This window comes from Malania oleifera, chromosome 11 (assembly GCF_029873635.1).
Source record: "Malania oleifera isolate guangnan ecotype guangnan chromosome 11, ASM2987363v1, whole genome shotgun sequence".
NCBI classification, from domain to species: Eukaryota; Viridiplantae; Streptophyta; class Magnoliopsida; order Santalales; family Ximeniaceae; genus Malania; species Malania oleifera.
The window spans coordinates 18,118,903-18,136,981 of NC_080427.1; positions in this window are offsets into that span (position 1 = coordinate 18,118,903).

Genomic DNA, 18,079 nt, shown 5'->3' on the forward strand with positions numbered 1-18,079 from the left:
GGGGTCGTTGTAGGCATAGCCCCAAAACTAGGATTAGGGGGCTATTTAGAGATTAATTGTTATTTAATTAAACTAGGGTTATTGAATTTAGGGTTCGAGTGAGCACCGAAGGTGTAGTTTTGGGATCCCTACAGGCGTAGTTCACGAAACCAGGTAAGGAGAATAAATTATTACAATTATTTTGAGAACTATTGATTTAGTTAATACGTGAAAATAAGTATATGATATTTGGCCTAAAATTATTATAATATGAATATTAGATAAAGTTGTGTGGTATATGATTTATATTGAATTGTGGTATTTTGGTTTTTGAAATACAAGAGGTGATGAAAAGTGATAAATATTAATGAGTATTTTCTAAGAAATACTGATATGTGAAACATTTATATGTTTACAAGAAAATGATTATAAAATGAGAATTGTTTTGTTGAGAAACAATGGAAATAATATATGTATATGTATATTGAATAGTTTTCAGAGAAATTACGAAAAAAGAAACTTGAATATGTATATTGGAAAAATAATGAAATGCTTTATTGAGAAATGCTGAAATGTGTGAAATTATATATATTAGTATGAGATGAAATGTGAATATTAAAAAATGGGAATATTGCAAAGTAAATTATGCAATATGAATAATGAAATGTGGAAATTGAAATGTGATTTATGAAATATGAATACTGAATTGAGAATACTAATTGTAAATTCTAGGAAATGCGAACATTGCAAAGTGCGAAAGCTACAATGGGATCATTGAAATGTAAATGATAAAATGCCATTACCGCATAATGATTGCGAGTATGTGGTAATGATAACCCTAATGGATGGTTATGGAAATGCTAATGATGGGTTAAGATATTGAGCATGGTATCGTTGATAGTGGTGATAGTGCAACCACACGGACTCTTGGAGCGTGTGGCATGACAGTTAACTGAGTCGTTTAGTAGAATTGTTGTGCCCCATGAGTTCGAATCAGGGCTATAGGCCGGCCAGTCGTACTACAGACGCGAGATATATGATATGATATTTTAATCTAATCGAGTCAGCCAACCGCGGTTAGATTCAGCCGTTGGGCCGCATAACCCTAACCATGGGGGGAAGCATGGCATGGAAAAGAGATCCTCAGGGCAGCCATGAATTACAGATGCAATATTGATATTGGGAACCAAGGATACTCATGTGCTGGATAGTTAAATGGATTTGTTTGAGTTTATAACATAAATAATTGAGGCAAAGTAGAACTCTCCATCTAAGGGCTTACTGGGTAAGGTGAGTGCCTTGATGAGTATTACTTGCAGCCAAACCCAAGTTAATCAGGTAAGGTTACAAACGATATCATAGCAGAGGGGAGCTGCATATATGGGAGTGCAATCTCCCCTATCCTCAGAAACTTTGCTGGTAAATATGGGTTATATATGAATGAACTTGAGAAATGGTTTTAAAGCTTATAAAAGCTTGTGTTTTATACCTATATGATTATGAGCATGTATATCAATGTATTTGCTCAGATGAATTGATGATTTGAAAAGTAAAATGTGTTATAACTGAACTTATATTGCCACACAATGTAAATAATTTATTCCTTCTTGTTGAGATGTGTCTCACCCAAATATCTAAATATTTCAAGAAACCGTGACCGAGCTAGTGATAAAGCTCCAAGATAGTGGGGAGTTGGTACCCTGATATACAAGGTGAGTGGTTTGAACTAGGGATGTGTGTTTCCCCTAGGATGTTGTGTTTTTAGGAAATAAGTTAAACATGTATGTATATATGGATGATTAAGTACTCTGGGTAATTGTATTTTGGATAGTATGTATATGTTAACTTCTGCTGTTAAGTTTGTATTTATTAGATGACGGTTTACCCGGTACCCATTACAGGTCGGGTTATATAGAAATGGTATCAGAGTTCTGACGTGGCTGATGTTTGGCGGTTAATATTTATTATTGGAAAACAAAATTGGCATGGAAAATCGGGGCGTCACAGCTTGGTATCAGAGCCTAGGTTGCTAGGTTCTGCAGACTTTAATAAACAACGGAATACAATACTAGAGTATAGGAATGGATTTTAAGGAAAATAGGACATGGGTAGATTGAAATGTGAGTCAGTCATTATGGAGGATAAGGTGAGAATTTATGGTTCTATCTTACGGCCCAGAGACAGGAGTACCGGGGTTGTTTCTGTGTTTTTCCTAGGGTCACGATTTCAGAAAAACCATGGATACTATTGCTAGGTCTTGTTTCAAAGTGGTAGGACTAAATCTTAAATGGGGATTGAGGATGTGGAGATAAATGGTCATAGAAGAGTAATTTATGAGTTATAGCAATGTATTGGTTGTGTGATAGTAATTGTATGCTGAGACTAGTTGTTCCCTTTATAGGATGGATAAGAGGAATAGTAACACGAGTGTGGAAGGTGATGGAGTAGGAACTTCCAGTATGGGTGGCGGAGACCTTGACGCAGTATTGCATAGCGTCACCCAGTAGGAGATGGCTAAGATGGCTAGGAGCTCGGGGGAGCAAAGCTGCATGATCGAGCAGTTAAAGCTTATGCGACCCCCATCATTTGCTGGAGGAGTGGACCCACTAGCAATAGAGAATTGGGTCCAGGATATAGAGGACATATTGGTAGTCCTCTCATGTACAGAAGAATAGAGGGTGTTATTTGCTACATTTAAATTGACTGGGGAAGCAAAGCGTTGGTGGAGGTCCATGAGATTATTAGAGGAGCATAGGCCTAACCTTATGACGATGATGTGGAGCCGCTTCAGAGAGATTTTATTCAAGTGGTACTTCCCCGCTACTGTCAGGAGTGCGAAGGCATCAGAGTTTCTACATTTGACACAGGGGCCTATGATGGTGTAGCAGTATGCAGCTAGATTCATTGAGCTATCTTGGTTTGCCTCGTATCTAGTGCTAGATGAGGAAAGGAAGGCGAGGAAGTTTAAGGAGGGCCTGAGATAGAATTTATATAAGAAAGTGGTAGGCTTCTAGGCTCAGACCTTCTCAGAGATAGTTGATAGAGTTGCAGTGATTGAGAGTGGCTTGTAGAGAGGCACTGTAGCACAGAGTCAGAGAAAAAGACTCGTGCCTCCCGATTTTCAAGTAGGGTCCAACCAAGGGACTTGGAGGAGGCAAGATAGCAGAGGGAGATGACGACAGGGAGGAGGAGAATGAGCAGTACAGGGTAGACAGATGCCCCCTTCTTGCCCCATATGCTTTAGGAGACACCCGGGAGAGTGCCAGATAAGGAAGTGTTGACTCTATGAGTCTGATCTCATTTTGATTATGATAAAACCAATGTGTCTTACCTGTGCACTGAATCTCTTGAACATGTTCATCCTAAGCAAGCACTATTAGTAGGAACTCAAGGAAGCCATAAGGACCATAAAGTTCAAGCTTTATATGGCTCTTGAAGAAGCAAAGAGAATGAAGACTCTTTTATTGTTGTAATAGCATTCAATTCATTTGAGTTTGTAATATAATATGGTCTGTAATAACTGCATAACATGCATGATAGGTTTAATGCTCAAGACCATAGGGTGACCTTAGGGTTAACCTTTTGGTCGACCGATGCCAGGTTTTTGGGACTAACTCAAAAGACCTTAAAATGACCTTAAGTCTTTGCACACACACTTAACATAGTCCCCAACATAACATATATTATCAGGGGAATTAATTGGCTTAAGTCTAGACTTAAAAGGTAAAAATTGTGAGGATTCGGGCAACTGAACCCTTAGTGTTCAAAAAACTTCGGGCGACCGAACCTTTGACTAGTTAGAATGTTGACTTGGTTTCGGGTGACCAAACCATTACTCTGACATTTCCCACCAACTCGGCAATCTGAACCTCACGTTCAAAATAGCCTCAGGCGATCAAACACATAAGTTTGGCATAAAGAACTTTAGACCGGGCAACCGAATCGTGAACTTCTGGAGAATCACCTTGGTTCAGCAAACCGAGCCCATATTCGGGCACCCAAACTTAAAAAATAATTTTTCTGAATGTGTCTGTTCAGGCGACCGAACTGTGGATCGAGCACCCGAAACTCTCGGGTTGTTTTATTTTTACTATAGTAAATAAGGCTAATTGGGGTTAAAATTCAAATTAAACATTTCTAATATTCTCCATTGTGTCCCAATGGTTACTTTTTAAGTCCCACTTATATATAACACTTCATTTGGCTTCATTAGCAACTAGATTAGCAAAAGTGACTAAGATTTTTTCTCTCAAATTTTTCATACTCTTCTGCTATATTCTTTTCATTCCAAGCTCATATTTTGAAATATCTCATTCATACTTTCTTATAAACATCTTTTTGAAAGTGAGAGTAAGTGTTAGTTGTTCCTATCTCTTGCAAATCAATTGCAAGATTGAAGGGAAGTGATTGTGGTTAGTGCATACACTCTTACTGTAGAGACCCATAGAATTATAGCAAATAAATAATAAAGAAAAAGGAGAGAAAATGATTTTTCAAAAGGGACTCAGCAGGGTCTCGTCGATGAACGCAGAGTGCTCGTTGATGAGCAGCCTTCTTGGGTTCATCGACGAGGACTCATGTCTAGTCGATGAGAACTTACTGAGAGAGGCTTAGTGGAGCCTAAATTTCATCGACGAGGGTTACAAGTTCGTCAACGAACTTCCTTCATGGACTTGTTGATGAGGTGACGTGTCTTGTCGACGACTTTGCGCCTTATAAAAACTTCAACCTCGGGATTGCAGAAAAATTTTCATGTAGCCGGTTACTCTCTCTCTCTCTCTAAAATCGACTTTCTCATCTTATCTCTAGATTTTTAGCTTCGTTCTTCACCGGTTCAATGATTAGAAGCTGCCATGGTACTCTTGGGAAGATTCACTTCAAGTCTACTGGAGTAGTTCATTGGTTAGACCAACTTGGGTACCATCCCAAAATATGGTAAGTTGGTTATTTTAAATTTTATAAGGTATTTGGTATTTCTGGACTGAGAAAAGTGTAGTAGATGGAATAATATTGAAGTTTTGTTTGGGAAAATGTAAATTTCAGCATGTTGGGCTGTGAACACCGTGGGTGTAAGTTTGGATTAAATTGTGAGCATCTCAGTAAGTCAGGTAAGGGGAATAAGTTATAGAAGGTATATTTGTGAAATACTGGGTGAATTATATGTGATATGAATTATTGTATTTTTCCCTAAAATTATTATGATATATTAATAAATGAAATTTCTGTGGCATATGATTATATGAAAATGATGAAATGTTAATTGTGATTTTTGGATAATAAGGAAATGGGATAAAGGATGTATATAAATGGTTTTTGTAAAAACAATGAAAGTATGAAATGCTAATATTTGTGAATATAGAGAAATGTGGAAATATGTGAAATATGGAAAGGGTTTTATGAAATGGGGAAAATATGAAATATTGATATGTGTATACTGGAAATGATGAAACATGTGATATGTAATATATTTTCATATATATATATATATATGCATATTATTATGAAATGAAATTGGTATTGAAATACTGAGAATTTATCAGTAGACAAATGAGAATTTGCTAGGAATATTGAAATGGAAATATTGATTTGTAAATACTGAATTGTGAATGGTGATTGTGAATATTGGGAATGTGAACATTGCAACTAACAACTACAATGAATATTAAATTTGGAAATGCTGATGTGGGAAAAGTGAAATAGTGGAAAAGAAAACCTTGATGGAATGCATATGTAAACCCCAACGATGGGTTATGATATCGAGCATGATACTGATGCTAGCAGATGAAAAGTGCAACCAGATGGACTCGTAGAGCATGGGGCGAGGCAGTACGAATAGGCCAGAGAAGGGTTGTATATTGCCCCCTAGATTTTGGACCAGGGTATTTGGTAAACCATTCGTTATGATATATAGGTATATGGTATTATTTGATCTAATTGGGTCGGCCAACCACGATTAGATCTAGCCTTTGAGCTGCACAACCCTGACCATCGGGGGAAGCATGGCATGGAGAAAAATCCTCAGGATAGCCATGATTTATAGACATGGTTATGTTGGTTACCGAGGATACTCATGTGCTAGATATGGAAATGGAAATGGAAAATGGAAAAGAAGTGGAAATATGGAAATGAAATGAAAATAAGAAATGAAATTGCGTGAGTTAATAAATAATTAAAGCGAAGTAAGACACACTGCTTGAGGGCTTACTAAGTAAAGTGAGTGCTCAGATAACTATCAGTTGTAGCTGAACCCAGGTTAATTGGGCTAGGTTGCAAACGATTTCAGGGCAAAGGGAAGTTGCTTGTATGGGCAGATAAGTTTCCCTATTCTCAGGAACTTCACAGGTAAACTTTGATTATGAATGAATGATTTTTGGAAATGGAAGTAAAAGCTTATGAAATCTTGTGTTGTATATCTATATGATTATGGTTATGGAAATGTTATATTTTCTCAAAAGATATTATCACTAATATGACATATTTTCTTAAGATTGAGCTAGCGATAGACCTCCTAGATAGAGTGGAGCTAGTACCCTGACATACAGGGTGAGTGTGTAACTAGGGATGAATGATTCCCCTAGAGTTTTGTTATTTTGGGATGTATATTGAGTATAAACTTCTGGTTATTTGACACTTTGGTATGTGTATTGACTATGATGTATATTTTGTGACTTTCTTTGATAGGAATACTGGTATGACCGTTTACCCGCTACCCACCCCGAGCTGGGTCGTGTTTAAATGGTATTAGGGTGGTGACGAGGCCGATATGTTATGTTTGTTAATATGTGGAAAAAAAATTTGGTATGAAAAATCGAGGCATCTCAGTTTGATATCAGAGCCTAGGTTTGCTAGGTTCTGCAGACTTTAGTAAACAATGGAATACAATACCAGATTATAGGAATGAATATTGATGAGATATAATCCAATTGTTCTAGAGGATGAGATTAGAATTTATGGTTCTGTCTTGCGACCTGCAAATAGGGGTTCCATGATTATTTCTGTGTTTTTCCTGGGGGTGACGATTCTAGGAAAACCATGGATACTATCGCTGGGTCTTGTTTTGGGTGGTAGGACTGAATTCTAAATGGGAAATGAGGATAATAAGATAGATGATTTTGGAAGGATGTTTTATAAGTTATAGTCTGATGAATATATTGATTGTGTGATAATAATGGCATTCTGAGGTTGGCTATTTCCTTTTCAGGATGGATCCTAGGAACGGTGACATGAATACTAGGGGTGATGGAGCATGACCTTCCAATATGGGGGGTCAGAGATTTTGACGCAATATTGCACAGTGTCACTTAGTAGGTAATGACTGAGATGGCTAGGAGTTCGGAAGAGCGGAGCTGCATGATCGAGCAGTTTATGCGTATGAGACCCCCATCCTTTGCTGGAGGAGCAAACTCGATAGTGGCTGAGAATTGGGTCCAAGATGTTAAAGACATGCTAGCGTTGCTCCTATGTACAGATGAACAGAAGGTGTTGTTTGTAACATTCAAGCTTATCAGGGAAGCAAAACGCTGGTGGAGATCAGCGAGGTTGATTGAGGAGCAAAGACCGAATCTTGCACTGGTGACATGGGGTCGGTTCAAGAAATTATTTTTCAAATGATATTTTCCTACTATCATCCGGAGTGCGAAGGCAGTAGAGTTCCTGCATATGACTCTAGGGCAAATGATGGTGCAGCAGTATACGACCCGATTTATTGAGCTGTCACTGTTGCCCCCACATTTGGCACTAGATGTGGAGAAGAAGGTTTGAAAGTTCAAGGAGAACCTCTGATAGAATGTATTCAAGGAAGTCATAGGTTTTCGAGCCTAGACATTTGTTGAGGTTGTGGATAGAGCTGCAGTGATCGAGAGTGGCATGCAGAGAGACGTAGTAGCTCAGAGTTAAGGGAATAGGTCGATACCTTCAGAGTTTCAAGCAGGGTCTAGTTGGGGACCATGGCGGAGGTAGGATAATAGAGGAGGACAGAGATCAGGGGAAGGAGATCGAGCAGGACAAGGTAGATAGATGCCCCCTCCTTGCCCCACATGTTATAGGAGGCACTCAGGGGAATGATGACTTAGGTAGACGATTTATTATTGGTTTTATCAGCTGGGATATATGGTGAGGGATTGTCGTGCACCACTGGCGACAGGGCCTGCTCTAAGATCGTATAAAGGAGGTCATCAGGCACCTTGTGGTTGTCACCAAACGAATACCGCCCCGACATGATTTTATGCATTGACACCCAGAGATGTGGAGGCGGTCGGAGACATCGTGACAGGTACCATTTCATTTCTATCATTTAAAGCTACTGCATTGTTTGATTTAGGGGCAACCCATTCCTTCATCGCCCAAGAATTCGTAAAATTGTGTGGGTTTGAAACTCAACGGTTGGGGGTTAGTTTAATAGTAGCTACGCCGACAGGGGTTGTGGGGACATGTGATATAGTACTTAGACATTATCCAGTGTGTATTCAGGGGAGGATTTTAATGGTTGATCTAGTTGTCTTGGATTTGCAAGGATTCGAGGTGATATTGGGTATGGACTGGCTAGACGCTGACTATGCTAGTATAGATTGTCATCAGAAAGAGGTTGTGTTCAGACCTCCAGGGGATTAGGGATCTTGTTTGCATACTCCACCACAGTTGTTATCCGCCATTCAAGTGAGGTGATTGCTGTTAGATGGTTGTCAAGGTTTTCTGAACTGTGAAAAGGCAGTACTAGAAGGTGAGTTGAGGATGGGGATATCCCAATAGTAAGGGATTTTCCTGATGTTTTTCCTGAGGATTTGTTGGGACTACCTCCTGATCGTGAGGTAGAGTTTTCTATTGATCTAGTACCGAGGACAGCATCGATTTCAAAAGCATCATACAGAATGGCACCAGTAGAATTAAAGGAATCGAAGGACCAGTTGTAGGAATTGTTAGACAGGGGATTTATTCGGCCCAGCATGTCACCTTGGGGAGTGCCTGTTTTGTTTGTGAAAAAAAAAGATGGTTGGATGAGAATGTGCATCGACTACCATGAAATTATTAAAGTGACTATCAAGAATAAGTACTCGCTTTCCCGCATCAATGATTTATTTGACCAGCTACAAGGGACACAGGTTTTCTTAAAAATAGATTTACGGTCTGGGTATCATTAAGTAAAAGTTATAGCAGAGGATGTTCCTAAGACGACATTCAGAACTCGGTATGGCCACTACAAATTTTTGGTTATGCCGTTTGGGTTGACTAATGCTCCTACAGTGTTTATGAATTTGATGAACAGGGTATTTCATCAATATCTGGATTAGTTCATGGTGGTATTTATTTACGATATACTGGTATACTCAAAGAGCCCAGAGGAGCACAAGGAACATCTAAGGATAGTACTTTAGATATTGAGAGAAAGGAAATTGTTTGCGAAATTTTGAAAGTGCAAATTCTAGCTAAAGTAGGTTACCTTCCTTGGATATGTGATCTCCAAGGGTGGTATCTCAGTAGACCCAAATAAGATCGAGGCGGTAGTAGATTGGGTATGACCAAAGAATGTGCAGGAAATTAGAAGTTTTCTGAGATTGATTGGATGCTATCGTAGGTTTGTTGAGGGTTTCTCTAAATTGTTGGGATTGTTGACAAGGTTGACCAGGAAAGGGGTAAAATTTAAATGGTCAGATGAATGCGAGCAGAGCTTCTAGGAGCTAAAGCAACGACTCATCATTGCACCTGTATTGACGATTCCTTCACGTGAGGATGGATACGCGATTTACAGTGATGCATCACATAAAGGGCTTGACTATGTTCTGATGTGGTAGGGGGAGAGTTATAGCATATGCCTCATGTCAGTTGGAAGAATATGAGAAGAATTACCCTACCCATGATTTGGAGCTAGCAGCGGTAGTGTACGTACTAAAGATTTGGTGGCATTATCTTTATCGGGGTAGGTGCGAAATTTTTATTGACCATAAGAGTTTGAAATAATTTTTTTGAGTAGAAAGAATTGAACATGAGGCAGAGGAGATGGTTAGAGCTGATAAAGGATTATGACTGCACCATCAGTTACCACCCAGAAAAAGTTAATGTCGTGGCTGATGCCTTAAGTCGAAAATCCATGGGTGCATCAGTATCTGTAGTGCAAATCCATCATTTGATTCAAATGGATCTAGAAATAATGGGAATAGAGCTCGTAGAGAGTGACCATAAGGTTTTTATTGCCAATATGGTGTTGTAACCGACTATACAGGAAAGAATTAAAGTGGCACAAAGGAGTGATGCATAATTGGTTGAGCTGATAAAAAAAGTACAAGATGGTTTGGAGGAAGATTTTAGTATCTTAGATGATGGGAACATGAGTTTTCGTACCAGGTTATGTGTCCCTGCTGATCCTGAGATTAAAAAAGTGATTTTAGAGGAAGCACACCGATCCTTGTATATGATACATCCGAGTAGCACTAAAATGTATAAGGATCTTCGGGATTCATTTTGTGGAGCGGAATGAAAAGAGAAATTTCCAAGTTTGTAGCACAGTGTTTGACATGCCAGCAGGTGAAAGCTAAGCATCAAATACCAGCGGGGTCATTGCAGCCGTTGTATATTCCTGAGTGGAAGTGGGAGCATATAGCGATGGATTTTGTCACTGGGTTACCGTCGGCGCTTCACGGACAGGACGCCATTTGGGTAGTGGTGGATCGACTTACGAAGACTACCCACTTTCTACCTATTAGAGTTAATAACTCCTTAAACCAGTTGGCAAAGTTATATATTTAGGAGATAGTGAGAATGCATGGCGTGCCTGTGTCCATAGTTTCAGACCGAGACCCATGGTTGACATCTTGGAGGAGTTTGCAAGAGGCCATGGCTACTTAGTTGTCGTTTAGCACTGCATTTCATCCTCAGATAGATGGACAGAAGGAGAGGATGATACAGATATTGAAGGATATGCTACATGCTTACGTGCTGGACTTTGGAGATAGTTGGTTATAGTTTATACTGTTTGTCGAGTTTGCGTATGATAACAACTATCACGCCAACATTGGGATGACACCATTTAAGGAATTATATGGTAGGAGGTGTTGATCTCCATTATATTAGGATGATATTGGCGAGAGACAGATATTGGGGCCAAAGTTGATACAGCAGACTTAGGAAAAAGTTAGACTCATCAGAGAGGGAATCAGTGCAGCGTAGAGCCGGTAGAAGAGTTACGCTGATACTCATTGGTGAGAGTTGGATTTTGACACAAGGGATTATGTGTTCTTAAAAGTGGCACCGTTGAAAGGTGTTATAAGATCGGGAGGAAGAGTAAATTGAGCATTAGGTATATTGGGCCATTTGAGATTCGAGAAAAGTGGGTCCAGTTGCTTATAGGTTGGCTCTGCCACCTACTTTGTCTAGAATTCATGATATATTTCATGTTTCTATTTTGAGGAAATACATCTCGGACCCCCTCCCATGTGATCAGATATGAGGCACTAGAGCTCAGTGATGCTTTGTCTTAAGAAGAAGCGCCAGTGCATATTTTGGACTAGAAAGAACAAGAGCTGCATATGAAAAGTATACCATTGGTAAATGTCTTGTGGTGCAACCATGCAGTAGAGGAGGCTTCTTAAGAGTTAGAGGAGCAGATGCGCTAGAGGTTTCCGCACCTGTTCGGTGGAAATTAGGGTTAAGGTATGTAATTTAATTTGTATAATGTAGGTTAGGTAGTGTTTAGATTTTAATGGTTTTGGGGAGAATTTTATTTCAATGATTGTAATCTCCCAGGACCCATTGTAACCATGGTATTCCTCTGTCATAAGTGAGGGTAAGTAATAAAATAAGTAGTCAATTTTCCTTCAGTGGATGGTGTATATTACAGATAGTAAATTTTGAGGACGAAACTTTTATAAGGAGGGGAGAATGTAGAGACCCAGATAATTATAGCAAATAAATAATAAAGGAAAAGGAGAGAAAAGGATTTTTCAAAAGGGACTCAGTAAGGTCTCGTTGACGAAAGCAGAGCGCTCCTCGACAAGCAGCCTTCTTGAGCTCGTTGATGGGGACTCGTGTCCCGTCGACAAGAACTTACTGAGAGAGGTTTAGTGGAGCCTGAATTTTATCAATGAGGGTTACGAGTTTGTCGACAAACTTCCTTCATGGACTCTTTGATGAGGTGACGTGTCTCATCGACGAATCCGTACCTTATAAAAGAATCAACCTTGGGATTTCAGCTAAATTTTCATGCAACTCTCTCTCTCTCTCTCTCTCTCTCTCTCTCTCTCTCTCTCTCTCTCTCTCTCTCTCTCTCTATAAAAGTGACTCCTTCACCTTCTCTCTAGATTTTTGGCTTTGTTCTTCATCGGTTTGACAATCAGAAGCCGCCATGCTACTCTTGGGAAGATTCTCTTCAAGTCTACTGGAGTGGTTCGTTGGTTAGGCCAACTTGGGTACCATCCCAAAATCTGGGTAAGTTAGTTATTTTAAGTTTTATAAGGTATTTTGTATTTCTGGACCGAGGAAAGTGTACTAAATGGAATAATACTGAAGTTTTATTTGGGAAAATATAAATTTCAAGGTGTTGAGCTCGAAACACCGTGGGTGTAAGTTTGGATTAAATTACGAGCATCTTAGTAAGTTAGGTAAGGGGAATAAATTATAGCAGGTATTTTTGTGAAGTATTGGGTGAATTATATGTGAATGAATTATTGTATTTTTCCCTGAAATTATTATGATATGATTAATGAATGAAATTTGTGTGGCATATGATTAAATGAAAATGATGAAATGTTAATTGTGAGTTTTGGATAATAAGGAAATGGGATAAAGGATGTATAGAAATGATTTTTGTAAAAACAATGAAAGTATGAAATGCTGATATTTGTGAATATAAAGAAATGTGGAAATATGTAAAACATGGAAAGGGTTTTATGAAATGGGGAAAATATGAAATATTGATATGTGTATACTGGAAATGATGAAACATGTGATATGTAATATATTTTCATATATATATATATATATATATATATATATATATATATATAAACTGTTCTGATACCCCTTGCTATGGAACTCGAGCCTCGGAAGGCACCGGGGTAAATCTGAATATCAAATCATTCCTATGCAGCAGAAACGTAATCCATACATCCATACACATCATATAGTACCGCAGATCTGTATTTCCAAACCCTACTATATAATACATCTCTCTCCAAAATATCTATCGCAAAACACAAAACCCTGCCCAAACTTACCCTCTAATCCAGCGTAATCAAACAAACTCTCTATCCGCGAGCCTAGTCAGCTCGCCCAGCCGGCTCACCTAAAAAAAATGTTAAAGTCATGGGGTGAGTCGACGCTCAGTAAGTGGAAATATGCTATTACTAGTGTGTGGTGACTAAGTTACATACTGTTAAAATAACAACTGAACTATAATAAAATAGTAAATCTGTAAAGTATGCCTTTCATTTTCACAATTTAAAATATAACTGTATCATCTGTATTTTCTACTTTTCATACTACTAATATCATACTATACTCCTAATATATTATAAAATTGTATACATATATATAGCTGTGCTTTATCCCTGTAACTCTGTATGTCATGATTTGACCCCTCATGATAGGGTTGTGCGGCCCGTAGGCGCGACTTAATCTGGTTGGCCCTCTAGATAAGTCAATATACTCTACACTGTCTTAGCTCGACCAAACTGCATCCACTCTTAAGCTCGGGACTAGCTACTACCTTGTCAAATTGGCCCCCTCAACCCAGTGAACTGGGGAGCTGCATCCTCTCCGAGCACAGTTTCACGGTACCCACACACTATCTAAGATATGTGGTTGCACTCTGTATATAGCTACGGTACCATGCTCTGTATTCTTTATCTGTATCTGTCTGTAATCATTCCTCAGAGATCTGATAATATATATATATATATATATATATATATGCATATATACTCTTTTATTGTTTTCATCATATTTCTAAAATTACCATATTGCTATCTTTTGTACTATAATTACTGTAATCTCTGTATGCTGTATTTATAACATCTTTATACTATCTCTATATATTTGTCTATATACTCTATCTATATACTCTATCTGTATACTCTGTATGTTATGGTAATAGGAAACATGACATACTATAAATACTAGATATACTGTTCTGAATAAAGCTGTAATATACTGATTTGAGTAAAACTGTAATATACTATTCTGGATAAATATCTGTGATATACTGATTTGTATAAAAATATAACATACTGATCTGAGTAAAACTATAATATACTATTGTGGATAAATATCTGTGATATACTGATATGTATAAAACTATAACATACTGATCTTAGTAAAACTATAATATATTGTCTACATTTGTGTATTCAGTATAGTATGATATAATGTAAAAACTATATAAGTTCTTCATCACATAAGTATCTACTCACGCCACACAAGCATTTAAAAATCATATTCTGTAAAACTCGGTAATAAGCTGGTATACACATATGTGTAAAATCTCTAATAACATTATAAAAATTCCTAGCATAGCATATTTCCCTTACCTTATCTATGAAAGGTCCCTTACTAAACTCTAGCCTTACACCCGCAAGGTTCTCCACTCAACACCCTGAAAAAAACATCCCCCAGAACAAAACATCAGTATTTCTTCGTGTATTGTATTTCTTATAACTGAGGGAAAGAAAAATACCGAATAAAATGTCTTACCATGAGATTGGGACGAAATCCAAACCAACTCCACCAACAATCAGCTCCAGCAGACTTGTAGAGAACTTCGCTAGGAGTATTGTGGTGGCTTTAGATTGTCGATCCGACATAAAATGGACCCAAAATTGAAGAGAGAAGGAGGGAGATGTGTTTTAGAGAGAGAAAGAGGGGGTTTACACTAAAAATTCGTCTAAAAATCCAGGTTTTCACTATTAATAGAGGCAGAATTGTCGACGAGACACGTCACCTCGTCGACGAGTCTTTTAATAATTTCATCGATGAACTTCCTCCGTCATCGACGAATTTCAGACTGTCGCAAAAACCCTTTTCGGTATCTTCTCATTGACGAGGCGTGGCTTCATCGACGAGGTTCCTTTATGCGCTCATCGACGAACTCCTTGTGTTCGTTGATGAGGCCCTATATGTTACTTCCGGGTTATTCCATCCAAAGTGCAATGTCGTCGACGAATGCGAAGCGTTCGTCGATGAAGCGTACTGCCTCCTTCTGTTTCTGTTTCCATTTCCCCCCTCTTCATTATTTAAAAACCATTATTTTTCGGGTCGTTATATATATATATATATGTGCATATTATTATAAAATGAAACTGGAATTGAAATACTGAGAATTTATCGGTAGACAAATGTGAATTTGCTGGGAATATTGAAATGGAAATATTGTGTTAGAAAAGGTGTATTCCCAAGAGTGGGGGTGAATTGGAAATTTTAATTTTTTGGTAACCTAGGGTCCTTCCACACAGTTCCAAATGTGTTGATAAATAAAATACGTGGAATTTAAATCATGCACATCATTCATACAATAACATATACGTGCGGTAAATATAAAGTGCTGAAATGTAAATAGACACGCGATATGTTATCGGGGTTCGGCCAATTGTGCCTATGTCCCCGCCTCTAGCTCACAAGCTAGAGAATTCCACTAATAACTCACTTAAGGGTGGAGCGACATCGATTACAACTAGGTCAAATTAACACAGGACTGACCTCAACTTTAACTAGGTCAATTAGGGGGCTGACCTCAACCTACACGCCTTAACAAGACGACGCACCTAGCTTTCCTAATCGAGTCTAAGACAATTCGGGACTATTCCAGGGCTAGTCTCCCTCTCCAAGCCCGTGCCTGGATATACAAAAAATGTGTATATAATCAGATGGTACAGTGATTGTGCTTTCGTGTAAAGCAGATATGTACCCAAATGCGCACAATAACATACACCACAATATGATTCAATATGTAAGCTCAATGTGGTCTAAACCGTTCAACTCTCAAAGGTATTTTCTATTAATGTAATGCGTATGTGAGAGTGACAAACAAACAGTCTTTGTATCACAAGATATGTTCAATAAATAGTTCACACAAAGATATCTAGTCTTAAGTATTTCAATCATCAGGATATTTCAAGCATGTCAGTATCAAATGAAGTATATGCTCGGTTTGCAAAAGATGCGTAATCTTTGTTTTCAGCAAATAATATGAGTGAAATAATATTGCAACAAAGACCACTATCTCATAAACAAATATCTCTTCAAATATATTTATCAATATAAAGCACACTAGATATTTGAAAATGATTTTGAAAAGATTTTGCAAACAAAATACTATAAGATCTTCTCAGGATATTGCAATGAAGGTGCAAGCTTGGAAGATTCAACAAAGTCTTCTTAGGGTAGACTTATCAACAAAGTCCCCTAAGAATCCTTAGGTTTTGCTCTCAAATAAAATCGTGTCAAGCAAATAAAATAAGGAGAGCAAACCTTCCCACACACTCACTCAATCCATTTACAAATGATGTTCACACTATTAAACGATAAGCATGAGTGAATGGGGCTAAAAATGAGTAGTGTAGGCTTTTGGGTTTTCAGAGAATTTCCCCTAATCAAAGTAGTTAATCCCTGCTAATTTTCTCAAATGATCTCATATATATAGGCATGGGAGAAAATATGACCGTTGGGGACCTATTGGGTATTCTTAGGAAAGTTTAATGACGTTTAAAGCATTTTAACCCTGTTTAAAAAATATTAACTGCGGTAAAAAAATCAGGGGCAACCCGAGAGGTCCGGTCGACTAGATAGGTTTGGTCGACCAAGTCTCATATGGTTCGGTCGACTAGGGGACTTTTGAACCAAGGTCTCAGTCGACCAGGAGAAGAAGATTTCTCAATTTTCTGAGGTTCGGTCGACCAAGCCATTTTGAACTGGTTGGTTCGATAGACTAGACTGCTGGGAATTCTCCCGAGGATCCTTTAGTAGACCAGGTAGTTGGAGTACAAAAATGCTCGGTCGACCAGATGGTCAAATGTTGACCAAGGAGGGTTTCAGTCGACCAGAGATCTTTGAACAACCTGGTTCAATCGACCAGGTGGTCAACCTTTTGACCCAGGGAGGTTTCAGTCGACCAGGGTTTTTTAAACTACCTGGTTCGATCGACTAGATGGTCAAACTTTGACCTAGGGAGGTTTCGGTCGACTAGGGCTTTTTGAACTACCTGGTTCGGTCGACCAAATGGTCAAACTTTGACCCAAGGAGGTTTCGGTTGACCAGGCCAAAATGAACTGACTTGACTGGTTGACCGAAAGTGCACCATGTGTGCATTTTGGTCCCATTTCAAAACATACAAGCTCTATTCAAGTGCCTAACAAACAAATGTATAAATATGTGTGTCCTAGGGTCACTTGAGGTCCAATTTGAAGACACCGAAAAAGTCCGGTGTTCCCTAAGGTCTGTCTAAGGTCATTTTCCTTTTGAGCTTACGTATTAAGCCATGCAAGTGATGCATGTAATTATTACAATCAAAGCCCTATTTACTATTACAGACCTTTCCTACTTAATTATTACAAACCCGAATATAACATACAACAAATAAATTATATCTAGGGTCTTCGTCTTCGCTTTCCTCCGGGTCTCCGAGTGCCATCATAGGATACTACCAAGATAAACCTGCACATCAACTCGGCAGTCATTAAATACCTGAGTATTTGTCATAATCAAAATAGGGTATGACCCATAGGGTCAACACATTGATTCATAAGTACCGAATTGTTAATGGTGATTATGAATATTGGGAATGTGAACATTACAACTAAAAACTACAATGAATATTGAATTTGGAAATACTGATGTGGGAAAAGTGAAATAGTGGAAAAGAAAACCCTAATGGAATGGATATGTAAACCCCGACGATGGGTTATGATATCGAGCACGGTATCGATGCTAGCGGATGAAAAGTGCAACCACACGGACTCGTAAAGAATGTGGCGAGGCAGTACGAATGGGCTAGAGAATTGCCCCGTGGATTCTAGACCAGGGTATTTGGCAGGTCATTCGTTACTATAGACAGGTTTATGGTATTATTTGATCTAACCGGATTAGCCAACTGGGGTTAGGTCCAGCCTTCGGACCGCAC